General features: G+C 49.8%; 1 protein-coding gene across 1 annotated transcript in view; it reads right to left on the bottom strand.

Annotated features, from left to right (window-relative positions):
* LOC119093432 (muscarinic acetylcholine receptor DM1) overlaps positions 1-24,739 on the bottom strand; it is a 49,462-nt gene extending 24,723 nt beyond the window's left edge. Inside the window, exon 1 of the mRNA XM_037216389.1 lies at positions 24,537-24,739. The gene's annotated coding sequence lies outside the window, so the exon portion shown is untranslated. The remainder of the gene's footprint in view (positions 1-24,536) is intronic.
* Positions 24,740-26,652: the final 1,913 nt, after the last annotated feature.

The following is a 26,652-nucleotide window of genomic DNA, read 5'->3' as shown; positions in this document are numbered from 1 at the left end:
AAACCGGCGCTGCTGCCGAGAGAAGACGGCGTCCTCTTCACGTGCCCAGAGCTCTACATGTGGCAGTGGCACGACGTTAGTGCTGCGGCAAAAACTCCTATCGACGCGAGTGGCACGGCATCAGTTAAACGCAACATCACTTCTGCTGCAAAAACCTATACCGACCTTTCTTATGCGTGACATTGCTTCTACTGCAGACCTTCACAGGGCACGAGTGTCACACGAAAAGGTCTATATTTTAAAACTTATGTGTCATAACGTCTTCTTCAACAACTTGCAGCCTTCACTCTTACACGAGATTATTTCCATCGAAAAAATCAAACACAGCAAAGCGCTACACGACAAAATTTATGCTGCATAGCCTTATGGTCATCACTACTTACACAGCAAAGACTTGTGTGGTCTTTACCTCTGCGCGACATTTTTATCCTGCAAAAAACTCATAGACCACATGGGAAACACACAGCAAACTCAGGCTGCAAAAACACACATAAATCATTAGTTCTACAGCAAAGACTTGATCATAAGTATTTGCTGTAGCATCAACGTCGCGTAGAAGTCTTTGCAAAAAAGTAATCCTGTGTATGAGCAATGGCCATGTAAGTTTTTGCAGTAGAGGTGATGACGGGCATACGTTTTTAAAGCATAAGTTTTGTTGTGCAGCACTAATGGCACGTATAAGAAATTGCACCATAAATAAAACCATGTACAAAAAATGCATTGTCAATGAATGTATTTATTTTTGTAACAGAAGTGATGTCAAACAGTTTTTTGCAGCATAAGTTTTCTCGTGTAGCACTAATGTAGCGCATAATTTTTCACAGTACACATAATTCCATGTGTAAGTGATTACTGTACAAGCGCTTGCAACGGAAGTAATGACGAGTATAAGGTTTTGCAATAGAAGTATTGTCCCGTAGCACTAATGCCGTGCCATAAGTATTGACAGCAGAAGTTATGTCGTAGCACTCCTGTCGGCAAGAATTTTTGTTGCAGCACTTACGCCGCGGCACCACCTGTGAGTGGCGCCCAACGACACCTGGCCAGTGTCATACTGGCAGTCTCAACCAGCCCCCCCCCCCCCCAGGCGAACAGCGGCGGTGGGCAGTGCACTCGGTGCAACTTCACCAAGCCGGCTGTCAGGCATAGCACCAGCTTTCTGGGTGAACAGCGGAGGTAGGTGGTGCACACGAGGCAGTTTCGCCGAGTCGCCCGTCAAGCAACGCACCAGCTTTTACCGCACAAATCTGAGCGGGAAAGTTCGATCATAGTGCCATGCCCAGGCGGGCGAACTGGAAGACTCTCAATCAATCTCGCATCCAGGGCGCGGAAACCTGACATAAAGGCTTCCCGAGTTTTGCGCGCTTCACTATGCCCACACCGGGACGGTGCAAATGATTGCATCGCGTTGCATCGTTGCATCTCAGCACTATGCAATTCAGGATCCAGATGGGCTGGGCTGTACATTAGCGAAATGCTTATTTTGATTTCCATATTGTTCTATCAAGATGATGGCATTACATTAGCATATGAAACGTCTTCGATGAGAAATTCGTGGAGCATTTGGATTATGCATCCCAGTGCAGACTATTGCTGCAGTTCTGGAAATGGGCAGCAACAGGAAACACAATTGTAAAATAATTGCCGCTTGAAAGAAGGCGTGAGTGATATGGAGTTTACCACGAGCCCCGTGTATGACAAGGTGACATGCAGGGACACCAGCTTGTCCTGGGGCTAGCCCTATATCGACAGAGCCCCTCAGTGTCTCTGAACGTAACTTCTGCATGGTTTGACGTGGGTTTTGATATTTATGACTCGCTAAGCATGCAGTGAACATTTTTATCAATGTAGTTAATGGCAACCCTAGAGAGGGGCTTTGGAGGCATGCTGGAACGATGCAGCCCGTTTTCGGAAACCAGCAGTCAACGTGAAGCCAATCCACATGCATAGGGGGCGACAATGAGTGTCGATTTGTATTATTTTGTGAAGGCCCTGCCCCCCCCCTCTCCATGTTGAGTTAGGCCCCCCAATGTGGGCTTGCCCATAACATTTTTGACTGACATATTACATCGGCGCTGGCAAGAGTTGCCCATCATACAAAAACCACCTTCATTGACCCTTTCTTGTAGCGGCATCGACACTGGAAAGTGCAACGGGGTAACTCCACCCGGCAACCTCAAGATTATCTCCTCAAATAAGCGGCAGCCTTAGATATTGGAAGGTAAACCAATTTGTATTTACCTTTTTTGTTTTGTCCGTCAAACGTAAGCCCAGACACCTATTTTCTCGATATCCCAAGCATGACATTGACGTCACTGATTCACCGGTCTCGTGGAGACTTATGCCAAACGATGTTTGGTCCTCAACCCTCGGTGGGCTACGACCCAAACATTGCTGTGCTTGAAGTTGAAAACCGAACTGCTTTGTTGCAAGGTCTCACCGTTAAACAACTGGGAAACCGGGGTGCGGCGTCTTAGGTCACATTATTGGTCCAGTTCAGCTGCAAGACGAGAAACTATACAGAAAACAAACACAAAATTCTAGGACTGATTTTTCATTTGTGTTTAACACAATTTATCGCTATCACTCCGAACCCACCATCCCATTATTGTTGTGCCTGTTTAAGGAATCCATTTTGCCTCGGTTTATTATCGAAATAGCACAAAACCATGTACCGACATGCAATCACACGACTGTCGACCGCCATGTAACCAGCTGATACCGTGCCCCGCGATCACACGACTGTCGGCCGCCATGTAACCAGGCTGATACCGTGCTCCGCGATCACACGACTGTCGACCGCCACGTAACCAGGCTGATACCGTGCCCCGCAATCACACGACTGTCGGCCGCCATGTAACCAGGCTGATACCGTGCCCCGCGATCACACGACTGTCGACCTCCATGTAACCAGGCTGATACCGTGCTCCGCGATCACACGACTGTCGACCGCCACGTAACCAGGCTGATACCGTGCCCCGCATCACACGACTGTCCGCCATGTAACCAGGCTGATACCGTGTTTGCGATCACACACGGTCGACCGCCATGTAACCAGGCTGATACCGTGCCCCGCGATCACACGACTGTCGGCCGCCATGTAACCAGGCTGATACCGTGCCATGCGATCACACGACTGTCGGCCGCCATGTAACCAGGCTGATACCGTGCTCCGCGATCACACGACTGTCGACCGCCATGTAACCAGGCTGATACCGTGCTCCGCGATCACACGACTGTCGACCGCCACGTAACCAGGCTGATACCGTGCCCCAATCACACGACTGTCGGCCGCCATGTAACCAGGCTGATACCGTGTTATGCGATCACACGACGGTCGACCGCCATGTAACCAGGCTGATACCGTGCCCCGCGATCACACGACTGTCGACCGCCATGTAACCAGGCTGATACCGTGTTATACGATCACACGACGGTCGACCGCCATGTAACCAGGCTGATACCGTGCCCCGCGATCACACGACTGTCGACCTCCATGTAACCAGGCTTATACCGTGCCATGCGATCACACGACCGTCGACCGCCATGTAACCAGGCTGATACCGTGCCCTGCGATCACACGACTGTCGACCGCCATGTAACCAGGCTGATACTCTCAAGCCAACGGCCAACTGACCCTCTTTGACGAGTCATAGACGAAACCTTTTTCTAGAAGGCGAGCTTACGACACGCACTGCGTCACATCACATATGTAATCGGTATAAGTTCAGTGCTCTGCCAAACTTAGGCTTCCGCCACAACGATTGATGTGTCTGCGCGGCAACACACGTTTTTTTGCGATCATTTTACGCATTGCGGCCAACGGGTTGTGGGAAAGGCAGGGTCTGTAAATTGCTCATTCCCTAGCTTTTTTATCCAGATATGTCAATCACCTGTGACCCAGAAAGCAGTTACGCATAGTTAAACTCGTATAAATTAATTAACACCATTAACTGGAACAGAGGTAACTATCAGGCTGCAAAGGAGAAGCGCTTCGCCGTGTGCGGCAGGTGATGGTACAATTTAATAGTGCGCAAATTTACGCAACTAAGTTATACTTATGTTGCAGGCTGGTCGTTCATCACTATGTTAGGCTGATGAAGAACTAGTCAGCACGAAATTATAATGACTTTCATAAACTATTTCATACATCCATTCGACTAGAATTTGCGAATATCTCAGGGGTGTAACAACAAGTCAACAGCAAACATGTCTGTCGCGCTCCAGTTAATAGCACACACATTCTTTACAGTTACAACAAACGCATCCTCACCTTTATTTTACAATTGTTTTGTTTAGGTATCCTGCTAAAGAAGCTTACTTTTAGTTTCGATATCATACAAGTATTGATGAAGTTAAATGGTTCATTACCAGTTGCTCAACATAATTGAGCAATGTTGTGTGTGTCGAGCATGAGCATGTTGTTGATTACCTCTGTTGATAGCATGACATATTGCATAGAAAAACGGGATGCGCTGCCGATTTTGGACCAAAATTGTTGCATACCTCTCGCGAGTCATGCAAGAGTCGCAACTTAACTAAAACAGCGCTGTTTTTCACGGGTGTGCTGTGCCCTATATCCAAGAACAAAAAAGAAAATTGGAGTGGGTTGCGTAACTTAGTCAAATGGCTTGCCCCCCCCCCCCCCAAACCTCTTATCTAGACCCGTAAATGTAGCAGCAATTTACCGCCCCATAAACATGAACAGATGTGTTTGTCGTATAGAGCAGCGCACTTACTGACACTGACAACATCCCTGCCCTTGTAATGAAAAGTGGTGTTTGCTTCCACCGTCAGATAACAATCGCAGCTGCTGGGCGGATAAACGTTGCAAAGAACTTCACAAAGCTATGGCCATAAGACGTGCAGGGTTTGATCGGGTAAGCTTAACAGCTGAGGGACAGCGCGGCAATGGTCTAAGTCCTTCATCACTCACCCGGTCCCCGTCCTCAGGGCAAAAACACGTGTCGCCGCCCATGTCCGCCAGAGAAGAGTGCCTTTGGCTACCTGAGGCGGCCTCTAGGGGGCACCTTTATTTTCCGATCAGAAGGGGCACGAGCCTCCAGTACCCCCCCCCCCCCCTCTAGAACTGCCCCTGCATGACTAGTACACTGCTTACAGCAAGGGCTTCATTTCAATAATCTTAAAATTTCACATAAAAAATGTTCTGTCACCAAGATGAGCTGGGGCAAGTGCGTTAAGAAAAATGGGAGGGGTTCGCTGGGCTCTCGGCTCAGCCCCTCAGTCACTGACAAAAAATGGGAGGGGTTCGCCGATATCTCAGCTCAGCCCCTCAGTCACTCACAAAAAAATGGGAGGGGTTCGCTGGGCTCTCGGCTCAGCCCCTCAGTCACTGACAAAAATCGATACTTCTGTGTGCAGCCACATCTCTGAGATTGCGGGAACGGATCGGAATTTGAGTGGTCAAACTGGAAGCTGGGGAGACTATATGACCTAGAAACGCTCTTTTGAATAAAACAAGATATCACTCTACTGGGCAAAGTTGGGCAAAACAGCGTTCTGAGAAGTTGAGGACGTGTTACTCTGCCTCTTCGCATCGATTACACCCATGACACTATGTTTCAAGGCAGAAAGTCTGAATATTTCGGGTGCGTGCCTTTTGATGGTGTGTGGCGAACCACATGTATGGCGTCGGGTGTCAGGATGACGTGAAAAATCCTGGAAAAGGGAATTGGATCGTGTCAGCCTGTCACGTGATGCCAGTAAAATTTCAGATGTAACTTAATTTCGGGGACTGTTATACGTTTGAAGATATTAAAGCAAACATTGATATGATGGAACAAGCTCACTCATATCTATTGGTATAGTTTTAACTGGAAAAGACTGCTCTAGACAGCATGGTTCTTGTTAGTTAATATGCTGAATGCGTCATGGTTTGATTACGTCACCGTACAGCAATTGCACAACATTGATTGAGAACCATTGACGGCCATTATATCTGGAAGTCGGACTCACAAACGCCAGATATGAACATCTCGACAATTATATTTTTCTTGGCCTTGGTCGCCACATGGCTTACGGAATGGCGGGATTTGAGTGACATTATTAGGACGCCATGAATATCATAGTGACTTTGAAATACTCTCCTAGACATAGCTTTCCCCATTTTCGTGGGCGTTAAGCTCAGTATCTAGAGACTCTCAGGGCTTAAGAAGGGCAGATTGTAAACAGCACCGAAAGATCTTCAAGATGGCTTTTTCGGTCCAAAACTTCACATAAATGCGGAACACTCCCTTTGACTGCTTTCTTTTCTCACAGGGATATGGTGACTTGAGAATAGCTTTCGGCTGTCGATATTATTCCTTCCCCATAAACATACAGTTCTTGGATCTCAGACACGTGCAATATTTGTATCGCTTAATTTCTTTTGTAATCATACAATGTCTCTCGTTTCTAGAAAGGCGTGTTGGAGGATCGTGAAAGCTCTAAGCCTCTTGCGCCAAAAAGTACGTCGGTTTTGGAGTTACAACGACGTGAGCAGTACTTGACGTTCTGCTATGTGCCGCTTCGTGATGCGCTTAGTTCTTACCAGGGATGCCTATCTACAAAAAGCTTACAGAAAAAAGTTTGACGAATCAAGCAATCGCTTAGATTGTGGCATCCTTTTGGGGTAAAAGAACTATGGCAAGAATCCAATTCCCCAAATCACACGTGTTTGGACCACCTCGGCACAAACCAAATGGTTAACCACAGCACCCAAATGTCGCACGACGCATTGACATTATGGGATGAAGGGGTGCACCACTGAGTAGGATAGTCGTGTAAAAGAAACAGAGCATGGCTATGACTGGCAACGAATAAATTAACTTTCCTTGAAAAATGTATGTTGCTGTCAGCTTTCCGCAGCCGCTCATGCAAAGGCCGGGCCTGAGCGCAGGCCGGACAGCTCAGATCGCCTCCGGGCCTGTTCGTTGACCTGACCCCAGCGGACTGTTTGACTGACCGAGGTCTCGTGCCGGCCGCCTTTCTGTTTTATCACATGGCCTTTGCTGGGAGCCACCAGTGAAATAGAAGCCTCGGTGGAGCTGTAGGCAGTACCGCAATACAGGCGTGTTATGCGGCACAGTGCAGAACTCTCATATTCAGCGACAAGTGATAACCAACTGCTTCCGTACGACTCGAAATTCACACGTCCTGGCTCTGGTTCATTAGTTTTGCTGACGGGTGTCTGAGGTTCACGTGTCTCATAGCTGCTGCACAGCAATATGTCACAGTTGCGGGCCGCCTCACAGGCAATGCTTCATCACTGCTCTGGAATTCAGAATGGTGTGAATCGAGCCATATCACGATGCTGGGACTTCAAGCGCAGTACCATATCAGTCCACCTGAACTTCAAGCGCTGTACCGTGTCAGTCCATCTGAACTTCAAGCGCAGTACCGTATCAGTCTATCCGAACTTCAAGCGCAGTACCATATCAGTCTATCTGAACTTCAAGCGCTGTACCGTATCAGTCTATCTGAACTTCAAGCGCAGTACCATATCAGTCTATCTGAACTTCAAGCGCTGTACCGTATCTGTCTATCTGAAATTCAAGCGCAGTACCGTATCAGTCCATCTGAACTTCAAGCGCTGTACCATATCAGTCTATCTGAACTTCAAGCACAGAACCATATCAGTCTATCTGAACTTCAAGCGCTGTACCGTATCTGTCTATCTGAATTTCAAGCGCAGTACCGTATCAGTCCATCTAATTTTCAAGCGCAGTACCGTATCAGTCCATCTGAACTTCAAGCCCTGTACCGTATCAGTCCATCTGAACTTCAAGTGCAGTACCATATCAGTCCATCTGAACTTCAAGCGCTGTACCATATCAGCCCATCTGAACTTCAAGCGCAGTACCATATCAGTCTATCTGAGGCTTCAAGCGCTGTACCATATCAGTCCATTTGAACTTCAAGCGCAATACCATATCAGTCTATCTGAGGCTTCAAGCGCTGTACCATATCAGTCCATTTGAACTTCAAGCGCAATACCATATCAGTCTATCTGAGGCTTCAAGCGCAGTACCGTATCAGTCTATCTGAACTTTTCACCGCTCTATTCTTCTCTTAGTCGGTCCATGCGTGCTACATTAACGCTGCACGCTATAGGCCATTTGCTTGACTAAATCCGCAGGAATTGAATCTTGCCCGGGAGTGACGGGTCAGATATTCCGCGGTCAATCTGCCTCATAGTCGAACATGAACCACTGAGACAACAATTCGTGGAGGAGCTTATGATCAGTTTTTCAAGCGGACTATCGTGAAAAGATGACATTCAGGGTGGTTTAGAACGGAGCACACTCCAGCACGAAAGACGTGGTTAGCCTGCAAAACGGCCATGAGCTCCTAAAGATGGTAACAGGTCAGTGGGGATCTCGAGAGCGCTAGAGAGAGCACTGTGAGTCTAAGAGATGGAAAATTGAGACGAAGAGTTAAGTTATGTTTTAGATCTAGTTTGTGCACGCGATGCCATCAGACAATGCTGTATAGACACTTCCAAAACCTGAAGTTACTTGTGCTTAAGAAATGCACTTGCTCGTGGCACTTTTTAAGCCAAACGGAGCAACAGGCGATTGGGTAACCGCGTCAAGCTTTACCTCAGTCAAAATTATTGAACAACTCCATAGGATTAAAGGCCTCGTGCCCACGAAAACATTGCTTTAAGTTACTCGGCAATGCCTTCTAAGCAAATGTCAAGGGCTTTCAGCCTTTTCTTAAAATTTGGAAATGAGCATTTTTATTATGCTTATATTCTGGTGTTTGTAACTGCAACCGGGTAAGCACTAACCACCAAGAAGAAAAGAAAAAGAAGAAGAAAAACTTCCGTTCTTCCTAGGGCGCCCGATATGGCCAACGTTTCAATTGTTCAACGCGGAAACATTTCCGCCTCATTGGCAAATCAATGGACAGTCGCCGTTGCTTGTACGTGCTCGAAATAGTAAATGAAGCTTTCACACAGGTTCCGCCGAAATGTGCTGTTGAGTTGCAAGTCCTTAGACAGGCCCAAGACGGTCCCTACCACTTCCTGGTGGGAACTACGTCTTGTCGGGCGCCGGTGGGAGAGCGATGGGTAACCATTGCCATTTCGTCAATCAACCCACTGTCATAAGTCATTGCCACACAAAAGTGAGCCTTGTCCCTCTTGCTTGAGAAGCCCAACGCAGGCCCAAATCGATCACTAAGCAGTGACCTCGACCTTAATCAGCTGTGATGCCTGGAAACAATTGCCTCCAGAAAATAAGTTATTCGTGAGTTGAGTGTTGTGATTTAGGAAACAAATAACAGCAGTCAACTATCTAGATGAGCGTACATTACCATTTGAATCAGATAGCTTGCGAACCTGGCTTTGAACTAATTTAAGGTCAAACGAGGGTCGCCACAGGCCGCGTGATTTTGTTGGAACATGGAAAGAGCGTTCGCCTATTTAAGAGAGGTGTGTGCTAGAGGACTGTCCTGTCTGGTTACTCTGATGTCCAAAGTGGCCCGCCCAGTATCATCAACAGCAATTTGATAATAGTAGATGTGACACTGGGTTCTGCAGTCCTTCAGAGGCGACTTCGTAGCTCATTGACCTGACATGACCCAGGCCTCTCTTGCATGAGCCGTGAATGACATCCTACGGATGCGTTGCTATCTTTTTAGTTCTTATAAATTTTAGCAATGTCGTTTAAGGTGGTGGTAGCCACCTCCTCAGTCGGCTTAGAGTGGAGGGAGGTGGTGGATGGCACCCATCCGTCTAAACGGGCGAGTTCTCAAGAAAGAGAATAACAATGAATCTCATCCATTGACTTCACTAAGATCTAAATCTGAGATGCAAAGACAACGTATGCCCAAGACCTTCTTGGCGTAAGCTGCAGTAAGACGCGAAGTTTTCAAATCCGAACATATAGGCGCATATGGTGCTGAATAATATATGCTGCTCCCTATCAATCCGAGACTCCTTAACAAGTTGTACCGGCAGAAATGCACGCAGAAGATAAGTCGCGTGTATCAGCAACCATCTACGCCCTTACCATGCTAAAAGGATTACATTTGATGAACTCGTTGGTACGATCGTAGACTTGCTAAAACGGACGTATCCTGTGACAGGCGTGCTTGGCACACCAGCGATGTTCCCACCACCCGGTAAACGGAGGCCAAAAGCGATGACCTTCAGTTGCTGCCAAACGCAAGTCCTCGTCTTGCCCGGTGCCCACCTGTCCCACCTCACGCCTGTGGATCGCTCCACTCCCGGTCCGCCCCCACTCCGTCCGGTGCAGTCCCGCCCCGTCCGGTCCGCCCCCGCTCCGTCCGGTCCGCCCCCGCTCCGTCCGGTACAGTCCCGCCCCGTCCGGTACGCCCCCACTCCGTCCGGTACAGTCCCGCCCCGTCCGGTACAGTCCCGCCCCGTCCGGTCCGCCCCCGCTCCGTCCGGTACAGTCCCGCCCTGTCCGGTGTGCCCCCGCTCCGTCCGGTACAGTCCCGCCCTGTCCGGTCCGCCCCCGCTCCGTCCGGTACAGTCCCGCCCTGTCCGGTGTGCCCCCGCTCCGTCCGGTACAGTCCCACCCCGTCCGGTCCGCCCCCGCTCCGTCCTGTACAGCCCCGCCCTGTCCGGTCCGCCCCCGCCCTGTCCGGTACAGTCCCGCCCTGTCCGGTGTGCCCCCGCCCTATTCGGTACAGTCCCGCCCCGTCCGGTGCGCCCCGCCCTGTCCGGTACAGTCCCTCCCTGTCCGGTACGCCCCCACTCCGTCCGGTACAGTCCCGCCCCGTCCGGTACAGTCCCGCCCCGTCCGGTCCGCCCCCGCTCTGTCCGGTACAGTCCCGCCCTGTCCGGTGTGCCCCCGCTCCGTCCGGTACAGTCCCGCCCTGTCCGGTACGCCCCCGCTCCGTCCGGCACAGTCCCGCCCTGTCCGGTGCGCCCCCGCCCTGTCCGGCGCCGTGTCTGGCGCGGCTGCCGCCCCCCGGTGCCTCCCCCCCTCCCGCTCTGTTTGTCGCAGCAAACACGGATGCTCGGCGGGGGCGTAATGGATTGTGGCGGCGCGGCCGACGCCGGGCCTGACTGGCGGCCGGCCAGCGCGCGGCGGGGGCCGGCCGGTGGTGGCAGGATTTGCTCTCTACTCACTCAGCGGCGCCGTGCCGCCGGAGCTGGCGCCGCCAGAGTGGCCGATGCGCGGAGAGCGCGTTGCGAGCCCGTAGGCGGAGGTGGCAGAGTGACAACGTAAGCCCCGTCTGCGGAGGGTGGGACGAGGTTGTTGTATCGACGGATATGTTAGGCAGTGCTCGGGAAAACTGGAGGCATTGGCGAATGATGGTATTTACAGCCAACACACAACGGAATTACTAAGCTAAAGATAATCAACGTTGAATATGGCAAGTGCAACTCACATTTAATTTTGAATAAATAGCACTACACCCACAAATAGGAACGATATGGCCACATGACCGAAAGTCTTATGAGGCTACCGTACCCCATATTGCAGCGTGGTGGTTTTTGAAACAGCCGTCTCACTGCCAGATTGGACACATCTGACATCTACATACTTTAACTTGATGCCGATTGGTTAAATTTTAGTGACAATGCAGGACTAACGTCGGGTGGCAACCTTGAATGTGGAGCAGGGCAGCGCACGCAGAGGTATAATTCCTAACCTCGCGCGCCGTCCCCGTCCGCGGCAGAAGCTTGTGCTCAGCGCGCGGTGCAGGTGCCTCTGTCGTCGAGACGCACTTATTCGGCTGCCAGTGACCGTGGAGGCCTGAATATCTGTTCCGGAGGTGCTGCTTATCAAAATTGTTTACAAAAACCGTTGGTAAGGTGTCCCTTTGCACTGGAAGAGAGTTTAATCCAATGCAGACGGGATAGCACTGGTCAGTGTGCACTATTCGTTGGCCGAACTGCCGTGCTCGCCTGGTACCACTCTTGTTAAGGTTTGTGGACCTGGCGTTTTGGCACTGAACAGGGACTTGCCAGTTGAAAGCCTAACAGCACTGCATCTATATAAGTCCAAGTGTTGTGTCTCACAACAACCAGCTTTAACTTTTATACAAAAATATATTCGGATTCAACAGGAAAAGTTAAGAACGGCAATGTCCGTTTTTCATATGGTGGCAGGAAAATCTAGCTCTACATCGACTACCAATATCGTCATTTGCTGAGAAACATGTTGTTCCCTGAAAACTTCCGGGTATCAAAACATTTAGAGATGCATTCTGAATATAAAACCAAAAAAGCGGCATTAAATTTATTGAAAGGCAACGCTCAAATCAGAACGCAGGCTCATTCGTACGGCGATATCTGTATAGTCATTCCGAACCCTGAGCCTTTCAATAAGACAACCTTTCGCCGGCAGAACACATGCTACCTGCTGCATAGTTCTCAAGTGCATGGAAGTATGCGTCTTATTATCACAGGAAACGGCATGAAAGAATTAAATGTTCCCGCTGCATGTTTGTTTACTGAGCACCGTGGACTACGTAACCCTGCATAGGAAGCTTGAAGACAACTTGTCAAAAACGTAACACCATTACACCATCTGCATTATTCGCTAACCGAATGCACTCCCGTACATGATCTCACGCGTCTCGACTTCACTCTCAAGTTCATCTCGGCACTCAAGTTGGCAGTCAGGTCCTTGCCGTGTAACATCGCCGTCATGGCGAAACTCGTCTTCGTTTTCGGCGCGCTGGTGCCACCGGATTTTAATCTGTTCCGTCTTTGGGCCGCCGCGCAAGCAAGCGCCGGCGCTTTGAAGGATCACGATCAGGGGCGGCGCGGCAAGTCAGGGAGGGGGAGTGGGATCATAAGAGTATGTTGTTGCCCTCCCCCAACCCCCTCCAATGGGGAGATTGTTCCCAAACTAAGGGCGTTGTAGCTACCCGTAGAGTATCAAAATTCATATCATGGAGGCCCCATGACTGAGCTAAAGGGTAACAAATCGAGCAGAGAACACACTTGGCTAACTCAAGAGGCCCGTTTTCTGGGCCATGAGGTCACGTTTATGAATGAGGTAGCCAGTGCTCTAGATCAGGAAGTCCAACATTGTGTTAGGAAGTCCCCCTTGCTGGCACGGGAGGCTCCTGTTACACACCAGGAAGCCCCTGATTTGGGTTGGGAGGCACCCTCTATATTCAGTAGACCCTAGGTCTAGAACAGGAGGCCCCTTCCATGCATCGGATGGCCGCGATTCCGGATCAGAATGTCCTGCTTTGGGAAGATGAAGCTCTTGGCCAGATTGGGTGGCCTATTTCGTGAACCGCAGGCACCTTGGTCTGGATCAGGAGATCCCTATATATATCCAGAGATCCTTTTGGACCAAAAGGCCCTGTTTTAGGTCAGCGAAGCCCTTTGCTGGATATTTAGATGGTCCTCACTCTGGGTTTTTTAGCTGTCGACACCTATTTGCTGGGATATCATGCATGTATAAGGCTGATAAGGTTGAGGACGTATGCCCTCAGTGCCCCTCCCGACTGAATACAGCAATGCGCAGGAGGCCCCCGTGAAGAGGCCCATTTTGTTCAGGAGGCTCCCTGGAAAATCCCTCCCCACCCACATCCCACCTAGTCTCACATGCAAGTGAGCCAGCTAGCTGTCTGTATGACGTTTCATAAGTCGCCCTCAGTTTGAGAGAATTTCACTTTTCATGTTGCTGATTTACCTAAGTTATAGCACTAACTATTATTTTCTGTTTGTTTCTTATTCACTTCTGCCTTCAGTATTAACACGGGCCCGGGTGGCCGGCTGGATACCTTTCGCTCGGGTGGAGGGGTCAATTTGACCCTCCCCCACCCCGCAATTGGGATCTCGAGAGCTATGATAGCTAGAGACCGAAATTCACAGGGTATGTTGACCTGTACATGGACTCACTTAGGTTAAGGTTTGAGGTTCCTAGGTCATGACTTTCGGGACAAATAAGGTCAAATAAGGTCAACTTCCAGGTTGGTCTCTTAAGTGGTCTCATTTGAGGCTAGTGACCTTGTTTGACCTCTAGAAGGTCATGGTGACCAAAATCATACAAGTCTGCTCTGAATTTTGCACTTGAATAAGCGACAGAGATTGCGCTAGGCAGTATGTTCCCAAAACAGAAATTCGACCCGGGTCATCTTAGGTCAATGACCGTTTCTGACCCCTAAGAAGTCAATGGAAGATGTAGTATGCGGTTCCTGTCGTCCATAAATCTCAAATTAGCACCGGAAACTATCCCATTCAGCAAGTCCTAGAGTAATAAATCAGGTTGGTTTTGACCCAGACCTATGGCTTCGTCAAACACTCCGTTATTGTATCAGGTCGGACGATTCCTTAGAAATTGCCTTTGCTGAAACCATAGCCTAAATGCTATAGGTCCATAACCTCCCATAGGTCAGTGGCCTTACAAGATGCATCTCATTGTTTGCAAAGTTTGCAAGTTGCAAAAAATGCAAAATTTGGCGCGGCTATGCTGCGCCGTTCGGGAACCATTCTAGAGAAACCTTCGGGATCAATTTGACCGCCCACCCGAGCGCGTGTTAACCCATAATAACCTTGTTCAACATTTTGTTTTCAGAAACATACTGCCTAGCATAATCATAGTCGATTATTCAAATGCAAAACTCAGAGTAGTCTTGCATGATTTTGGCCACCATGACCTTGGAAATGTCAAACAAGGTCACTGTTCTCAACTGAGCATGTGAATTTTTGCTTAGCAACAGTTGTTTAGGTTTTGGGGGCACTTGGGAGACCAACCTGGAAGTTGATTTTATTTGACCTTATTTGACCCGGAGGCCATAATCTGGGAGCCTCAAACTTTGACCTAAGTGAGTTCACGTACAGGTGAACACACCCTGTGAATTTGGTGTCTTTAGCTTGCTTAGTTCCCGAGATTTCAGGGGGAGGGGTCAAATTGAACCCCCCCCCCCCCCCACCCCCCTTCCCTCCTCCACCCCCCACCCGAGCGAAGAGTATCTGGCCGGCCACTCGGGTGCGTGTTAAAGCCACTCAGGTTGTGGAAGCCGTGGAACAGGTGGCTTCTGCTATAATTTATTTGTAGCTAAGTGAGTGAATTTCCCTAATTTTTTAGTGGATGCAATCGGTGGTTGGCAAATGTCGAGAAAAGTATATGAAATACGTAACAGGAAAGAAAGTCCAGTGCAAGCACGGTACAAAAGGGAAGAAACACAAGAATACCCGGCTGCAAATAAAGGGCCTCTACCTAACCATTATCACATGGCAGCAGGGTTTGAAAACGTATTGATGTTAGCCTGTACAGATGCTGGCGGACGTGGGAGGCAAGGCGTCTATGCGAAGCCGGTCGGAATTTGGCAGCAGCCTGAAATACCGGCAGATTTTACCCGTTGGAATCATCTCCAGAGTTACCAGGCGCCTCTGAATCTCAAGGGGTTTTCTCCGTGTCCTCAGTCAGAGAGATGGTAAGACGGTAACCTCCTCCGTGTCCTCAGTCAAAGAGATGGTAAGATGGCAATCTTCTCCGTGTCCTCAGTTGGAGAGATGGTTAGATGGTAACTTCTTCCGTGTCCTCAGTCAGAGAGATGGTAAGACGGTAACTTCCTCTATGTCCTCAGTCAGAGAGATGGTAAGACGATAACCTCCTCCGTGTCCTCAGTCAGAGAGATGGTAAGACGGTAATTTCCTCCGTGTCCTCAGCCAGAGAGATGGTAAGACGGTAACTTTCTCCGTGTCCTCAGTCAGAGAGATGGCAAGACGGTGACTTCCTACGTGTCCTCAGTCAGAGAGATGGTAAGACGGTAACGTCCTCCGTGTCCTCAGTCAGACAGATGGTGAGATGGTAATCTTCTCCGTGTCCTCAGTTGGAGAGATGGTAAGATGGTAACCTTTTCCATGTCCCCAGTCAGAGAGCTGGTAAGTGTCGCCCTGTCGTGCGGCTCTGCCGTGGAAGACCTGGTCAGCACGGTTCTGACAGCAAACAGGTGCGCCATATCCAACGTCAGTTGAAACAGGTGTGGCACATCCAGCCGTCAGTCATAAGCGCCTTTTAAGTTGGCGTGGGATCATTCATCTAGCCAACGCCAAGGCGATGGTCGATAAGAAACCAAAAAATAGATAGCTCGAAACCATGCCCGGGAGGGAACCCCAAAATCTAGTCTGGATGCATTGAAACGAGATGATGTCACAAGATTCCATTTCGGCGGACAAAATGACCAGACGTTCGTGAACTCCTTGTCCAAGGTGAGTGAAGCGCATGACGAGCTTGTTATGCAGCCCGGCAGCGTGAAATGCCAACGCCTCGATCTTTGAGGGGTATTGGCGCGGTTGGACGTTGTAACTACCGGCCTAAGCCGTTCTCAGGCACAACCGGGAAGCCAGCATCTGGATAAGGCAACATCTACAAGGTTGTCAGGTCTAAGGCCATACCAGGGAACTCTGGCGAAATGCCTGCTGGGGTCTACGCCTTAGCTTAGCCAGCTTAGCACGAAACAAAAACCCAACATGCTGGCCTTCGGTGTGCAGGTCTAGTCTGCCAGGTGTCGTCAGTCAAGAAGTTAGCACTGGGATCGAGAGAATCGCGCCCCACATGCGCTCTAGCCAAACATCAGACAACCTGATGAAGCTCGTGAAATTCGTCATCGAGCATCCCACGTCAACGTGGTTCCATTCCAAGCAGTACCAGTAGTGTCCATCTGTTTCAGCTAACGTCAGTTCAGCGTGGTCAACTGCTCAAGAGTTCGCGTTCCGAGGGAGCCGGTGCTTCAGCGGAACAGGTGTCCTGACGCACTGCTGTTGGCGATGCTGGCAGACACGATCAAGGAGGAGCGACACACAGTTATTCATCACACCGTAGTCATCGCCACCGGCATCTTGGCGACAAGGGGAAGTTTGCCGGTTCTTCCTTTCAACAGGGAGCACGCGGGCCACCAGCTCAGAAGTACTCACCCACTAGACTTGTGAGGTGGTAAGCGAACCGCTCATGAAACTCTCCGACAACGAGATGGCGGGTTTGTCTGTTAAACTCTGGAAATTTCAACTGCCAGGAGCAGACGCAAGTGGTACAAAGGATGGTGAAGGTGTCACAGAGACAACGTTCAAACTTATCGGGGAAGAAGCTCGCCGGGGCTATCTGCAGCAAAGTTAGAGCACCGCGCTGCGCTACTTTTGCTTCTCAGCGAGAGTCTTCGAATTTGCTGAAAGGCGTAGCCATCATCTCGCGGCTTGCGTTTTTTTGAATACATGCGGCAATCGTGACGCATGCTTGATACTGAAGGCAGTCCTATGGACGGGAGCGTCGGCCTTTCGAGGCGGAAGTTTCACGTTTTGCTTTATTTTTGACTGTATGGTGCATGAAAAGACAATGCAATCGTTCGAAGCACGGACCACCTGGCGCATAATTTTCAGAGCAACCGTTCGAAGCTTCTGCAGTTGTTATGAGTGCAAGAGCCTTCCACACGCCAAACGCATGATGATGATGCATTTCTCTATAAAACGACGCAATAGCTTTATATCACAGTTCAGTACAGCACATGCAAACGTGTGAACATTGCTGTTTTGACAGCATAGAAAGTGGCCACCGTAATTTGTAAAGCTAATTGCTGTGTGCTGTGTTATGAATGGAGGAAGCACCCGCTTCACAACATAGCTGCAATAACGAGCGAGGTAGAGATCCAGCCATTCTGATGATCAGCGTGGCGCCTGATTTGATGTTCGATGTGCTCTCTCAGCTGCCGCGGGGTCTGAAAATCGTGTTGTGAAGAGTGATTGCTAAATTGTTGTAACGGGTTGTGGCTACGAACCTGGACAAAAATCAAGGCGTGATTATTATGCTGCATTAAAGCATACGATCACGAGACGCGTGCATACAGGCAGAGGAGCGGACTGGGGCGACGCCCACATCAGCGAGTCCAGCTGTTGGCTGCTCGTGCGGAGCCAGGCGCTAGCGCCGCGCCACTTCCTGCAGACCTTCAGAGCCTTTTCCGCAGAACTTGTTTATGGAACTCCTCGCCAATCCCACTGATGGTCTACAGGATACGGCAGCGCAGTTGCCGATAATTTCTGTGCTCTCGGCTCCCTGGTACACCTGCTGCTTCAATAGACCCTAGATGTCTTTGATCGGACGTCGCTGCGACGGATAGATCGTTGTTATGACTTTTGACAGAAGTTGCATTTCCATTTTATTGAGCCTCTCCCAGCTGCCAGTTGCTTTCTTCTGGCCATGGTGTCACCCTTATGATATATTCTGGACCTTTTCTTCTTCCGTAGAAAACATAGGTTTGTTTCAGTGTTTTCAGGATATCCGCTTGTCTTATGCCGAGTCTGCAAGCCAGTAAGCGTTGTGACGTGCCCAAATTGTGCTTTAAGGCTTGTACCAGATCCTTCCTTTTTCTTTATGCGCAGCAGCAAACTAATGCCCTGGTCCTTCAAAAAATTAGGAGCAGCGAATTCTGCCTAAAAATCGCTCACAAACTGTCTCCCTACACGACAATACTTAAGAAGATCTAGGCCACTAAGACACACTTTTCTGTTCCAGTGCTGTAATGCGCTCGATTTAATCGCAATCGAGATTTCGTGACAGCATATGTTAAACGGAACTTGATAGCTCAATACACTGGAGAATGCTAGTCAAACGGCGAGGAGTTCAACAAGTGCATTGGTACATTGTTGGTGTGACCAGAATGTGATTCCATTGATAAAAATTGCTACTGACGAAAAATGCTATCGGTATTATAGAAGGCGTCAGTTGCTTGGGCTATTTTTTCTCACTAGATTTGCGTTAATGATAATTAAAAGAGCATTTCGCAGGCTTGGGAAAGGTGTGGATCATGTGAGGACTCTGCCGTTGGTGCCAATAGGGGCGGACCTCTTCATGTGGAGCAAGGTGGCGAAGAACGTGTCCATACCAAATGGGCTGAGTTTGGAATGAGCTCCTTGTTGCCCGAGGTTGGCTGGTCTTGGACTGCTCTGTCTGTTGTTTAGCCGCTCAGAGCCATGTTTACCCCACGGTGACGTATTCGATCAAGGTGGCTATTCTAAGGCCTGCATCATTGAGATATAAGCCAGCAGGTAATCGTCTGAACAGGATTACTGACATCCAGCTACTCTCCCAGATGTGCACGCTATTGGGAGCATCGGCAGCGATGTTGGAAATGTCTGGTTGCCTCTGTCAGGTCTCAATCATGTCCGAACGACTGCGTCAGACCTCAGTCATGTCCAGGTGTCTGTGTCACGCCTAAATCACGACCGATCACCTGTGTCAGGCTTCAATCATGTCCGGTTGCCTGTATCAGGGCAAAGTCATGTCCGATTGCCTGTTCAGACCTCAATCATGTCCGATCATCTGTGTAGGCCTTAATCGTGTCCAGTTACTTGTGTCAGGCCTGAGTCATGTCCAGTTGCTTGTGTCAGGCCTCAGTCAGATGTCGTATAGGCAGAGCGGCCTCCCATCTCCGAATGCATGATGGAAATGCAATTCGTTGACAGTTTTTGCGAGCTGCGACCCAACACTGCCTGACAATCTCGTCATCAGGTGAGTTGTGTCGGTGTGAGGCCTGACGGCAGTCGATACGCAGTTGTGTTCCAGGTGTGACAGGAGTGACAGGTGACTGGCGCTTGCACGCGCGCTTGACAAGCGCAGCCGTGTCCAGCAGTAACAGTCCTGCACTCGTAGTCTTGCAGATCTGCCTGCAGATGTGCAGGATGATCCACCATTTTTGCGTGGTGTACCCAGTCTAGACCACACTGTCCAGCCGACGCTGTGTAACTGGAGGCCCTACCTGTTTTTGCACTGACTTTGTTAGGCACTGACGGTCAGTAACCTGAGTCTGTGGAGTGGAATGATAGCGGGTAGTCATATGACACAAAACGCGTCACATAAATAGCTCACAAAATGATGCGCTTCGCCAGATGATATTGAAGAACAGGTTTCATTTTCATTGCATGATTATCTTTTATATCACCAACTATGGTGGCTCATGTGACGACATTTTCATTAATACATGTCGCAGGTTAACGTCCTGACGTTCTTTCAAACACCCCGGACACCTTGTTTAGTTTTCATTCGCCGTTTGACCTTGCTTAGTTCTGATTCACCGTTTTATGTCATTAGCGCTAAAAAAGTTTCGATGTCACACACGCTGCCACTTGCACAAGGTACTTGTGGGCGGGCCAACTGCTGTATTTGGCATTGACTTCGACGGAGGGCACGTCTACATGCGGCTGGAATATTCAAGCAGTCGATTGGGGCTTTTATAACAGTTTCCTGGCCTTTGGTGCAGAGAGCATTCTTGCTTCTGGTGCAGTGAGCTATTTAGCCAGGCCTAGCATTACAAAAGCGGAATAGAGAATGCAGGCTCCTCGCCCCCGGCTCGGTCTGTATTAACCAGTACTAATCTCTCTCCTTCATTCCGCTGATTTTGTCCAGTTCCGACCATGGTTACCCTTAATACCTCTGCACTTTATACAGTGCGTGACCTGGCCCAGCCCTGTGGGGCGTCACAAAAGCATCGTCAAGTGAGGCATGCAGCTGCTGTTGTCCTACCATCCGAAAACTCGCGGTAAGGTCACTGACCAATGCGTGCGATGCGCGGAATTCGAATGGGGTCTCAAAACGTCTCTCTGTTCATCGCTCCGCTGAGGTCCACCCGCTAGATCGAAAGAGCCTTTGATCATCACCGCCACATCGTTGGCGCCTTGATGCCATAACGAGCAGATCGGCTATCACTGCTTTGGCCGACACTGCAAAATAGCTTCCTCCTACGTCGTCATTACAAGCGGTATTTATCGGCAACACCAAAAGCGTGCCTTCAAATGGCGCCTCAAAATCAAAATGCCGAGCAGAGGTCCGCACGACGAGGGCCATTGTTTTGCGTCAGCCGAGGGCGCATCATCGAGCACCGCCGATAATCTTGGAAGCGAGCCTGCGGCTTTAGAGGAGGACTGGGATGGGGGCGGGGGCTGTTGAGGTGCATCATCCGGAAGACCGAGCGCGGGCGCCGGGCGGGGGGAGGGGGCGCACGCTCCTCTCGCTACAATCGATAGGCCAGGACGGCGGCGGGTCTGGCCGTCGGCCGCTGCTCCGAGACGCCCTGGACCTCCGCCAACCGTTTTATAAACAGAGCCACGACACACACAAAGAGCGCTGTCGTCCCACGGCGCCTTTTGCCCCTCCCGCCCCCTGGTCGGCGACCCGCGGACGGACGGCTGAACGCTCCGTTTGCCGCCGTGCTACCCAGCGCCGGCGGCCAGCTGGGGTGACGACTCCGCACGGGGGGAGAGCGCGCTCGCAAGAGAGCAGGAGGTGATGACTCCGTGAGAGGGGGGGGGGGCCTGGCGGCGCTGGAGGGGTGTGTCGACACGGCTCCGGTACCTGCTGACACGGCGCAGGCGGCAGGGGCGTCATCCGCCCACATCAGGCGTCATCTGGCCTCGTCACAGTCATTAGGCGGCCCGGCTCGCGGAAAATAGGCGGGAGTTTCGCGAGCGGCCCGGAGTGGCTTTGCAGACGCCGAAGACCTTTCTCGTTCCGCGAGACATAGTCCACCCCGTGCTCTTCTGTTAGTCGTTTCCGAAAGACTTGTTACAGATTCTGAGCCAAATTTGGAACGAAAACGTTGGTCAGCGCCGGTTCAAGAACGAGATGTTAGGAAGGACCTCTGCTTCAATTTCCCGTCTGGCCGCTGCTGGCCATGTTTACGTGATTATAACAACACCTTTGCCAACGGAATGGTCACTAAATTTCAACTACAAAATTAGGTGCAAAGACGTGCAATTGGTTGCAGCGGACGGCGCATCTTGGCAACCCTGGTTCGAGGGCAGCACAAATGGAGCGTTGTAAAACAAGATGGAAAGATGCTGAGAGCGGTGTGAACCACTATGTAAGTTGTCAAGTGCATTTGAGAGAACATTGTGCATATAGATGAGATAGCATTAATGGTCTTATTCTTCGTGGGATAAACAGGAAAACAGAGAGATATATGCGATACTCCGGCCACGTGACTTTATCAAAATGAAGCGATCAGGAGTAAATTGCAGAATTACAAAATTTGCAATTTTGGATTTACTACTGATGTTTGTTTTAATAAAGAAATGTAGCCGAAATATAACATCGGTTTTTTCCATTTTCTTGTTCATTCTACAAGGAATAAAACTGTTAATACTGTCTCATCTGTGAACCAGCACGGATTAAAACACGCACGAACAAATTGAAACACCACGCATGCGCACCCAATAACACACACAAAATAGCACACGACCAGCCCCCGATTTCTCTCACAACTTCTTATGGATATGATGAAGTCGCGCCCATTAGCAATGACCTACAGTCGTGCCCTACCCATGAAGTCAGTCATGGGCGGGACATGTTCCTCGCTTGATTTGAGAATCTTAGAGCCCTTGTTATTTCTCAGAAACGTACAGCGCGGAATAAAATGACTTCATGATATTGATAAGAGCTGGTGGTAAAATGATGCATGTATGTGGAGTTGGGGGTTGGTCGTGTGTCATTGCATATGCATGTGTGGTAATTTCAATTTGTCTTTGTGTGTTAACCATGACGGTTTACACCAATCATGTTTATTATTTTATCCGATAATGAAGCCGTTGCTCAATGAAGCACATCGCATGTAAGATTTACACACACACACACACACACACACACACACACACACACACACACACACACACACACATATATATATATATATATATATATATATATATATATATATATATATATATATTCATATAAGTGTGTATGTGAGTGTATGTTGCCTTTTCATATCAAAATCTGGTTAGCCCTCTGCCGCCTATTTTTGATACCCTTTGTACGCTCCTGCGCTGATGGAAGGCGATTCGGGCGTGTTTCTTTTTTCTTTGTTTGTTTGATTGTTTGTTTTTTGTTACTGTTGCAGCCTTAAATACATAGGTGGGAACTTCCTGCTAAAAATATACGCTTTCAAAACACACCGAAACATAATAGTGTAACTTGCACCAAGCAACACTCCGAAAGCAAAGCATGATACGGTGTGACAGACCACCAGAATGCCCAAATTCACCCACCACTTTGGCCTTTTGTGACTCTCCCATCCCAGCTTCAGCATGCACGCTCTATGTGCAATCACCTTATTTTCAATGCACTCTTTCCTGTGTTTCTGTCACACCACCGAGTGGATATTTCCGCAAACGCTTAAAAAGTGATCCCAAGGAACTCCCATTACTGATATTTTATCAAAATTACCAAAATCGTGTACAACAACCACCTTCCTTTCCAACATATTGGAAAATTTAGCTTGTATTAATGTAACCAACGTTATGGCGAATCTATCTCCGTTTTCCGAAAGAAATCGTACAAGTGATTTTAGAGATACCAATGGGGCAAAGGCTACCCTGCCTCTCCACATACACTGTAAGTCACGAAATCATACACACGCAGTCACACGGCCACACCAATAGTGCGTGGAATATGGTTGCCAGGCGGGAACTTGTAGACTCCCTGGAGCCGATTAGATTGTAGAATCGCTATCTTAGAAACCACCTCTAATGTTACTTCTTTTCTGCACATGATTTGTCGGTTTTTGTCCGGTGAACAAATCACTCTATAGATTGGTTAGTGTGCCAATAAATTATCACGCAGGTTTTGAGTGGAACAAAGCATGTTTCATCTGACGACGATGAAATCGTAACTGGACAAGTGAGCGCATGATGGAGACACTGTGCATGGTGATATTGTTCACGCATGTAGAAAATCGCATACAAGTACGCCTGTAAACATCGTCAGACGTCCCCAGTCATTACCAAGGGAACCAGGACAGCTTAAAGTCCCGATAAGTACCAAACAATGCGGCTCATCAATACATAATGTGCCAATATATCTACCTGAATGACGTCGATGGGTAGTCAGTTGAGGCTTCTAGTGAATGTAAGGTATTAAATGAACAAGCGGCCAAACACCACACGCCTTTCTACCCTACTGGAGATAGCGACTAAACAGCGCCCAAGTCTCCTAACAAATGGATGGGAAGACTTGCCTGCAATTGGACAAACGCTGCCAGAACCGTCACAAGTCGAACACAGCCTGCACAGTCACGCAACTGACACATAGCTTTCGCACCAAACTGAACTAAACGCACTGAGCTGCACACCAGCCCTTACTCTAATATAGGTGTCCTTTAAAGCTACCGGTTCGTCATGCTCCATTGATTTGTTCATGTTGCAGTTGCTTGCAAGTTGGTGTAAGTCTTCCGCCTAGCTTTAAACGCTTAATCCATCTCTTGCGTATTCGTGATTTTGGAGTTAAAAACTGCTATAACGACGAACGGTACTATCATGTCACCTATCATGTCAGAAAATCTAAAAGATAGGAAAGTGACGATCTCAAACATTCCCTGCGAAACGAGGATTTCCTTGCAATGGTTTTACATAGCTAGGTGGTTATTAAATAGCTCAAAGTCTATTTCATATGGTCTGAGCACATTTACTCTGCTCTTGCATCTCATCAGTCCCAAAACGCTTTTCCAAAACATACACCCCCACAACGGTGGCAAGACACTGTGCACCAGCCGGCTGATCGAGCTCGGATCTTGGTGCTGCCACGGCCGCGGCACTCACACAGACCTACCTGTCACTGCTCGTCTCGGCCTAGTCGTGTAGCGCAGGTGTTACCGCTCGTCAGGCAACGCCACTTGAGCCGCGCCGAGTCTCCTGAGTCACCCGGAGTCACCCAGCATCGTCCGAGTCACACGGAATCTCCTGAGTCACGCGGAGGCGCCCAAGTCACCCGAAGACGCCGGCACCTGAGTCACCCGGAGTCTCCCGAGTCACGCCGAGTCTCCCGGGTCACTCGGAGTCTCCTGAGTCACACCGAGTCTCCCGGGTCACTCAGAGTCTCCTGAGTCTCTCTAATCGCCTAAGTTACACCGGGCCATGCGAGTCACGCCGAGCCGTGCAAGTCGTGAGACCCGGGCGGCACGTGTGTCGCCGCGCCTCTGCGGCCGTGTCGCCTCACGTGCTGTCGCCGCGCCACTGCGGCCGTGTCGCCTCACGTGCTGTCGCCGCGACACCGGCCGCGAACTGCCGCCGGCTGCCGGCCGCCCCGGGCGCCGGCTCCGGAGCGGAGAGCGACCGATCGATGCCCCCCCCCCCCCCCGCTCCGAGCCGTCATCGCCTCGGGTCATTACAGGCGCCCGACAGTCACTGTCACCCGCGACGGAAGTACTTTAATAGAAGGGATACGTGCCCTCGTAAGAAAACTCGAGCCCGTTTGGACGCAATGGTTTTATTTGCTGGCGTGGCATGATTCGGATTAATCTTAATGGATTACAAGGCCATCAACGAGAGCTCGAGGCAGCCAACGTTCCCTTACGATCTTCGGCCCGAGGCGATGCGAGCTGAGGCGAGCCTCATCCCTCGGCCGTCAACGAGAGCTCGAGGCAGCGAACGTTCCCTTACGATCCTCAGCCCGAGGCGATGCAAGCTGAGGAGAGCCTCATCCCTCGGTCAAAAACGGCGATAACGGTCATACGATCAGCTAGTATCTGACCCGATCAAAGATCCGGCTCCGTCCGGGGGTCGGCAGCATACAGGGAAGATCAGGAGTCACGACGCCTGATGTGCTCACTAGAGCCCCTCGCCGATGCCGTAGCCAGAAAGTAGGTTGGGCGCGTATGTCCTCTAAGCCACTCACCAGGGCCCCTCGCCAATACCGTAGCCAGGAAGTAGGTCGGGCGCGTATGCCATCTAAGCCACTCACCAGGGCCCCTCGCCAATACCGTAGCCAGGGAGTAGGTTGGGCGCGTTTGTCCTCTAAGTCACTGACCTGCATCTATAGCTATTGGCGAATTTGTTAGTACCAAAAATATGGTTGTGAATGTATGTTTTCATGCTACGCCATAAAACCAACATCAGATAGAGATGAGGGACGCAGAGCAAGAGGGAGGCGAGTAAAAGTGGCTAAGACGGACAGACAGACAGAGAGAGAGAGAGAGAGAGAGAGAGAGAGAGAGAGAGAGAGAGAGAGAGAGAGAGAGAGAGAGAGGAGAGAGAGAGAGAGAGACGAGAGAGAGAAGAGAGAGAGAGAGAGAGAGAGAGAGAGAGGGAGAGAGGGGGAGAGGGAGAGAGAGTAGCATGTGGTGACGTAGTGAGCAAAACTAGGAACCTGGTACGAGCTCCGGTGAGTTTCACGTGCAGCAGTTTTGGAGCCGGTCACCGCAGGGGCCGTGATGATGGTGATGGTGAGAAGTCAGGGGCCGTGATGATGGTGATGGCGAGAAGTCATAGTTTAAGTGTGCATCGGCGGCAAATGATCATGAGGCAACGATCAATGCCGATCAGATGATCGGCAATGATCAATGCCCATTCCACATGAGGTCCAATTCTCACACATATAAAGGGGAGATGTGATGCCAATGCTATGGCGTCGTGCTTCCGGGAAAAGAAAGACCAAACACACAATTGTACGAGTGTTAGATATTACCCGCGCCCGTGCATAAATATCACGAGAAGAAGTAAGCTCTCATCATGGTGACGCACGTTGAGGAAGTTGCAATTGTTTTACACTGGGCTACACATCCACAGGTAAAGCACTGTACATGTTTTACACTTAGGTGGGAATGTTTCCGCATTGGCGGCATCTTTTCCTGACAAGTACATACTGCGGCTGTTGAATGGGTTTAATATCACTGCTGATACAAATCCTGTTGCTGCCGAGGTCACTGACTGTGTGGGAACATGCCACT

This window comes from Pollicipes pollicipes, unplaced genomic scaffold (genome assembly GCF_011947565.3).
Source record: "Pollicipes pollicipes isolate AB1234 unplaced genomic scaffold, Ppol_2.1 Scaffold_4002;HRSCAF=4701_pilon_pilon_pilon, whole genome shotgun sequence".
NCBI classification, from domain to species: Eukaryota; Metazoa; Arthropoda; class Thecostraca; order Pollicipedomorpha; family Pollicipedidae; genus Pollicipes; species Pollicipes pollicipes.
Note: the sequence above shows the minus strand (reverse complement) of the source record. Positions and strands in the feature narration are given on the sequence as shown.